The following is a 7,389-nucleotide window of genomic DNA, read 5'->3' as shown; positions in this document are numbered from 1 at the left end:
AGCAATTTTACAAGGGAGAGGAATGGCAAAGACAGGCCACCAAACCCTACTGGTCAACCAGTTTTCAGGGAAATGAGGACAAACCTCAAATCCCGGTTTCAATCACCACAAAACCATAACAGTAACATTTGTACATATAAGACAGTCCAATTACACAAAACAGTACATACAATACAGACCCCCAGCAACCCAATGTACCTCTATACCTTCCAGCCACTCTAAGGCAACCCACCCCATGCCCCTTCCAGCTCTCGGTCCACCCCATGCCCCTTTCAGTTTCGGTCCGGCCACCTCTAGGATAGTCCATCTTGCTTCCCCAACACCAGGACAACAGCAGTCAGGACAGCCTACCTACCTTCCAGCTTCACTAACCACTCTTTGCACCTTCCGGCCATCTCGAGGACAACCCACCCTGGTACCTGCCCAGGGTGACAGAGCTGAGGATGGCCTACCCGCCTTCCAGCTCTCAGCTGGTCCCTACATACCATTGGGCTCTCACCCACCCTGACGTGCCATCCAGCCTGTGGACTGCCCTGACACCCTCCAGCCACCTCTAGGAAGGCCTGTCCTTTTCCCTGGGATGACAGCATCCAGGGAAGCCCATAAGCTTTCCAGATCTCAGCCTGCCCCGATGCACCTCTGGCTCTCAGCTGCTCTGACACCTTCTGACCACCTCTAGGACAACCCACTCCAATTAACTCATCTTTTTTTATTTTATTAAACAATACACAGTTTACAAAATGAAAGTTAACATTAACAGCTGAATACAAAGAAACAGCAATTTTACAAGGGAGAGGAGCAGCAAAGCCAGGCCCCAAACCCGACTGTTCAAGCAGTTTTCAGGGAAGTGACAACTTCAAATCCCACTTAAATCATCACAAAAAATTAACAATGACATACATAAGACAGTCCAATTACAGAAAACAGTGCATAAAATACAGATTCCCCAAGCAACCCACCATCCCTCCCACCTTCTGACAACTCTAAAGGCAGCCCACCACACATCCCTTCTGGCTTTCAGTCCACCCCATACCCCTTCCAGTTCTCAGTCCACCCCGACACACCTTCCAGCCACCTCTAGGACAGCTAGTCCTACTTCCCCAAACCGCCAGGACAACAGTCAGGAGGACCTACCCATCTTCTGGCGTCCCTAACCACCCTTTTGCACCTTCCAGTCACCTCTAGGGCAGCCAGCCCCAGTACTTTCCTGGGGTGACAGCACTGAGGATGGCCTACCCACCTTCTGGCTCATAGTCTGCCCCTACATACAATCTTACCCACCATGACATGCCATCCAGCCTTTAGACTGCCCTGATACACCTTCAAACACCTCTAGGACAGCCCACAAGCCTTCTGGATCTTGGCCCTCACCTTTGCACCTTCTGGCTTTCAGCCACTCTGACCTTCCAATCACCTCTAGGACAGCCCATCCTGTGTAATTCCTCTATTTATATTGGTCAGTGAGGGCTTCTAGAATGGCCCAGGTTAACATCACCATTTAAAGATCTCATAGTCAACAAGATCTTGTAGGATCTCAAGGATCTCATAATCAACAAGATCCACCTTATTCCAATCACTGCAGGAAGTAATCAAAAAGCAAACAATTTGACATTAGAAAGAAGAGCAGGAATGAAGCATATATCCTCTTGAGCTTGATCTGTCATTCAACAGGATCATTACTGCCTAGGCATTGGGCTCAGTTTAATTTTCCTGCCTGTCCTGCACACCTCTTGATAGTCCCACAATTCAACGATCCACCTCAGCTTTGAGCATATTTAATGATCCAGCCTCCACAGCTGTCTGAAGTAAAGAATTCCAAAGCTTCATTACTGTCTGAGAAAATAATTTTTTCTCAACCCTCTCTTAAATGGGGTGACCCTTTGCTAAGTTCTTTACCTCAGGATTGCCCTGATAATAACTGACATTATAGGAATGAATTGTTTAAAAAGTGACAAACTAGATCTCTGCAGGTTTGAGAAAGATTTCCAGGGAACCCATAAGAGGTATGTAAGGTATTTAATTGAATGGAGAAAGTGAGCCTAGCACACTATTTTCAGACATGCCCATGTAACAGATTCAGAATTGGAAAGGGCAAATTTAGGACAGATGTCAAAAAGTATCCATATGTGCAGTGTGATCAACAGATGGAACCATTTGCAAAGCTCCTTGAAACCAATTTCTTTGGTGACCATTTTATTTATCTGTTTAACTATTTTCTTTGGTTGAGTAGCCATTTTTGTTTGTTTTCACTTCTGTAAAACACTGTTTTGCCCCATTAAAAGAGCTAAATAGATCAAAGTAGTTGTTGAAAGGTGGTTGAGTTGAAGGTGCATGACTAATTTAAGAACCTATGGTATGGTATAATGGGAAGGTGAAATAGAAAAAAGTGCTTTTAATAACCAAGCTATCTTGTGATCTAGAACTATACCATGTTGGAGGTTCAAGGGTCTAATGTCTGATCTGTTGTGATGCTCAATTGTCATTTTCTTTTTTGTTATGTGACTGAATATCTTAATCCATTGCAACCAGAAACAAAATTATGCTGTTGCTATATATATAAGGTAATTTTGCATTTACAAAATTGCCTGACAAGCTGAAATTTCTTTCCACACTTAATTATTATAAATAATTTCATAAGAGAGCATTGCTGGCAATGTCAGCATTTGTTACCCATTGTTAATTGGCCTGAAATGAGTGTCTTGCTATGCTATTCACAATGCATTGTGCCTGGCCAGCCTACAACCAGGAGGACATAACACTGAGTTCTCCAATTTCAAATAACCTCCCTCCTCCTCCCCCTTCCATTCCTCTCATTGACCCTTCCTCCCTGCCACCAACCAGATTCATTTCTCCCATCAACGAACCAAGTCGTACCCTCTATCGGTGTTCATCTAACTTCACCTTACCACCCTGCCCCCCCACCCCCTTCATCTGCAGCTCCCTTTACACCCATTCCCAGCCCTGAAGAAGGGTTATTCCCAAAATGTTGACTTCTCCACCTACTGATGTTACTTGGTTTGCTGTGTTCTTCCAGCATCCTGCTTGTCTATCTTGGATTCCAGCATCTGCAGTTTTTTTTGTCTCTAATGAAGTTATATGTAGGCCAGACTAGGTAAGGACAGCAGATTTCCTCCCATGCAGCAAACGATTTTACGATATTCCAGTGGTTTCCTGTTTACTATTAATTATGAGGCTAGTATTTTTATTCCACATTTTAATTATTGAAACTTTAAATATAAGTTCCTCCAGCCATAAGGGATTCAATATTTGAGTTGCTAATCCATTAAGATTTCCACACTGCTGTGGCTGATATGCAGATCAAATGTGGCAACTCACTAAATTTTGTAGAATCCCTACACTGTAGAACTAGACCATTCAGCCCATCAAGTCAAACACCATTCCTCTAAAGACCATCCCACCCATCCCTACAATCCTCCCCCCCCCCCCCAACCCGACAATCCTGCATTTCCCATGACTTGTTCACCTAGCTTGTACATCATGGAGAAATGTATCAAGGCCAATCCACCTAACCTGCAGATCTTTGGACAGCGGGAGAAAACCACAGCACCCAGAGACAACCCTTGCAAACATGGAGAGAATGTGCATACTTCACACAGACAGTCACCCAAGGCTGGAATCAAACCTGGGGCCCTGGCACTGTGATGAAGTGGTGCTGACCTTTTCTTCTGCCATGCCATCTATATAAACATACGATGAAGAAGCAAAGTTTTGAATGCTGGTACTTCCAAATAAACCTTTTTGATTATAACCTGGTGTTGTGATTTTTAACTTTGTCCACCCCAGTCCAATACCAGCTCCTCCAAATCAACATAAGATGATTATTCAATGACTTTGTGCTGTAATGACAGGTTTCCTGGTGGACTTAAGTGCTTCCTCAAAATGTGCCATAAACGGATGGAAATTTGTAATTTCATTCTGTCTTTAAAGGGCTGCTAATTTGGGAAATTCATGCAACTGTATTAATGGCTGCTCACCTGCTTGATCAAAGGTATGTTGTGGGGCCTGGGGGAGTGTGAGGTGATGTGGTGCAGAATTTCCTTGCCATCTGGTTTGATATAGCTGGTCTGGGAGTGGAAATCACAGGCATTCTGTGTTAAAAGTGGAAATATTTCACTTGTCAGCAATCGTAATTGAATATTTTAAAAGTCACTTTACAACCAGTGGGCAAGAAAAAAGAGCTGTGCAACATTCTGATTCATGGTATATTGCGTGTGATTGAATTTGATTTATGTTTTCATGTTTGTAATACTCTTTTGTGAAAGTTGCTCATAACCTTCATGTTAACCGACATTAATCTAATAGCCGAATGATGTGTAGTTATAGGGCATCAGCAGAATAAACTGTCTCCTACTTGGAAATGTACTGCTGCCTCACAGCGCCAGAGACCCGGGTACAATTCCCGCCTCAGGCGACTGACTGTGTGGAGTTTGCACGTTCTCCCCGTGTCTGCATGGGTTTCCTCCGGGTGCTCCGGTTTCCTCCCACAGTCCAAAGATGTGCAGGTCAGGTGAATTGGCCATGCTAAATTGCCCGTAGTGTTAGGTTAGGAGTATGGGTGGGTTGCGCTTCGGCGGGGCGGTGTGGACTTGTTGGGCCGAAGGGCCTGTTTCCACACTGTAAGTAATCTAATCTAATCTAATCTAATGTACAATCATCAATGCATTTGTGCATTTAACTCTCTCTTCCACTTTTATAAAGTCTGGTAAGATATAGCATTACCTTTAGGGACTTAAATGGGCTTTGAACAGGCATCTAGAAATATGAGCTTCACTCCCACTTCATAAGGAGCACTTTGGAATATACAGGGTTAATTGTTAAGCTTTAGATCGACAAGAATCATATTAATTGGCAGATTTCCTGAGGAGAGCAGCTTTTTCAGTAAATCCCAATATCCTGACTTCATCCCTAACTGAAGAACCAAAGCATTTTGGTTTTGGCTTGTAGTGAAATAATGAGAGAAATGTGGTCCATTGTTCCTTAACAAAATATTTTCCAAGTCCCTGCTAATGAGTAGATGTATTGAAATGATCACACAGTCCAAACTGAACATGTGAAAATGAATCATTTTATTGCAATTCTTAATAGTTTGAATGTTACTGAATGTCTTTTTTTTCCCTCGCTACTTTTTTTAATATAGTGCCACATTTTATTGGAACATAAAATAGGGAGCCGAAGTAAACTGTATAATCCAAGCCTCATTGACCATTCAATACGTTCAGAGTGAATCTTTCATCGGAACTCCATTTCTCCTACCTTTCCCATGTCCATGGATTGTTTCTGTAAGAGATCAAAAATTTGTATATCCCAGCCTTAAATATATTCGATGATGGAGCATCCATGTGACGTTCTGTCTAATTTTTTCTGCTGCTGTGTGGACCTCTGCGGATCATGCATTCAATAACATCCTGAATGGGAACTCCATGTGTCAACTGGCGTGTACATCGCATGCCTGACCTTTTGAGTGGCTACATGGCCACATGGCTGCACAGCTTAGAGAGAAAGTACTCTGCACCTCAATATTGATCCCTTATCCTGAAACTGTAAATGGAAAAAAGAATTCCAAAGATTGGCAACCATCTGAGGAAAAGTATTTCTCAACTTGGAAGTGGCACTTCTTTCCTATTTTTAAATAGTATCCCCTGGTTCTGTTCTCCTCAACTAGATAAAGCATCTTACCTAAACCTACCTTACCAATCACTTTGATCTGATCGATTCTTACTCTTGGGAAACTCCAGAGATTTCTGGCCCAGTTTGCCCAACATCTCTTCATAGGACAGTTCTGGGAACAAGCCTGGGTGAACTAAGTAGAAACAACCTCCCAGTGTCTGCCAAGTTAAACCCCTTCAAAATCGTGTATGTTTCAATTGGATCATTTCTATTATTCGAAACTTGAGAGGTCTAGACTTACTCAGACTTTTATCATGGGATAACCCATCAAGCTCCAGAACCACTGTTGTGAACCTATCCTTGTTTTGGAGGCTGTACAGGAAATCTTTCCATAGATATGAAAACCAAAATACTGTACATAATCCAGGTGTTGTCTTACTAAATTATTATAAAATTTGAACAAGGGCTTCCTTGTTCTTGATTTTCAGCCTCTTACAATAAAGGCCAATATGCCATTTACTTCCATATTGCTTCTTGTACTTGTATGCTAATTTCTTGTATTCCTTCCATGAGTATGCCCAAACATAGCTGAATATCAATACCAAAATTTCACGCCATGGCTTTTTCTATCTATATTATCAAAGTAAATAATGTCAATCTTCCCTACATTATACTTCATCTGTCACTTGTTGTCCCTCACTTTAACCAATCCCTGTCTCTTTTCACATGAAATATTCACATCCTTAGCACTGATCCTTATGCCTCTGCAATAGTTACAGCAACTTGGAAAATGCTTGGTATGTTTCTACTCAAAGCCTGATGTCCTTTTGCCAATCTGCCATCAGTGCTAATAAATTACTCTCAATTCCATGAGCCTTTATCTTTCAGAGAACTTTGAAATGTGATGAAACATAAATTGATGAAATAGGGAAACAGAATTAACAACATTCCAGAAGCTGTGGATAAATTATGGCAGCAAACGTGCATTAATTAAAATTCTGCTGTAATGTCAGACTCAAAAACTGCAGCAATCCAACTTTATAGCTGATATTATCACAAGCATTCATTGCTTAAATCTACAAAACTGCGGAATTAAGTCAATAAAAATATTAGTTACTTGTAGTTCTTTGTAATTGATTCCTGTGGCTCGTTCTGATGTTGCAGGCTACCTTCACAAAATAAATGGTGCCAGTGGATTCTCAGACCAAAAAAATCAGTTAAATGAGATGTTTGCTTAAATAGTGAATGGTTTGGAAATGATGCCAATTCTAGTGTTCGACTTTCTGAATAAATTGTTGAGATAATTCTCATGTTGTTTACTTTTCAATTCCCTGCTGCTTTCTTGGGTGCCAGCTGTTCACAATACAGATCAATGATTTGGATGTGGGGACCAAACGCACTATTTTCAGATTAGCAGATGATACAAAGCTATGTGGGAATGTGTGTTGTGAGGAAGGTGCAAAGTGATTTCAGAAGGATTTGGACAGGCTTACTGAGTGGGCAAGAAAGTGGCAGATGGAACATATTGTAGAAAAATGTGAGGTTATCCACTTTGGTAGAAGGAACAGATGTGCAGATTATTTCTTAAATGATGAGAGATTGGAAAGTCTAGAGACGCAAAGGGACTCGGGTATCCTTGTCAGTAAGTTGCTGAAGGCAAGCATGCAGGTGCTGCAAAGTATTACACAGACTAATGGAATGTTAGCCTTTATTGCAAGAGGATTTGAGTACAGGAGTAGTGAAGTCTTACTTCAAATGCAG

At 41.8% G+C, this 7,389-nt stretch overlaps 1 long non-coding RNA gene across 1 annotated transcript; it reads left to right on the top strand.

The window, feature by feature from the left end:
• The first annotated feature begins 1,818 nt into the window (after positions 1–1,818).
• On the top strand, positions 1,819–5,325 carry LOC122539670. Its single transcript, XR_006309143.1, has 3 exons — positions 1,819–2,003; positions 3,949–4,009; positions 5,159–5,325. It is a non-coding gene; the product is annotated as an uncharacterized LOC122539670 (long non-coding RNA).
• The last annotated feature ends 2,064 nt before the right edge of the window (positions 5,326–7,389 follow it).

Source organism: Chiloscyllium plagiosum, chromosome 33, assembly GCF_004010195.1.
Source record: "Chiloscyllium plagiosum isolate BGI_BamShark_2017 chromosome 33, ASM401019v2, whole genome shotgun sequence".
NCBI lineage: Eukaryota > Metazoa > Chordata > Chondrichthyes > Orectolobiformes > Hemiscylliidae > Chiloscyllium > Chiloscyllium plagiosum.
The sequence above is the reverse complement of the archived record's forward strand: the minus strand, read 5'-3'. Positions and strand labels throughout refer to the sequence as shown.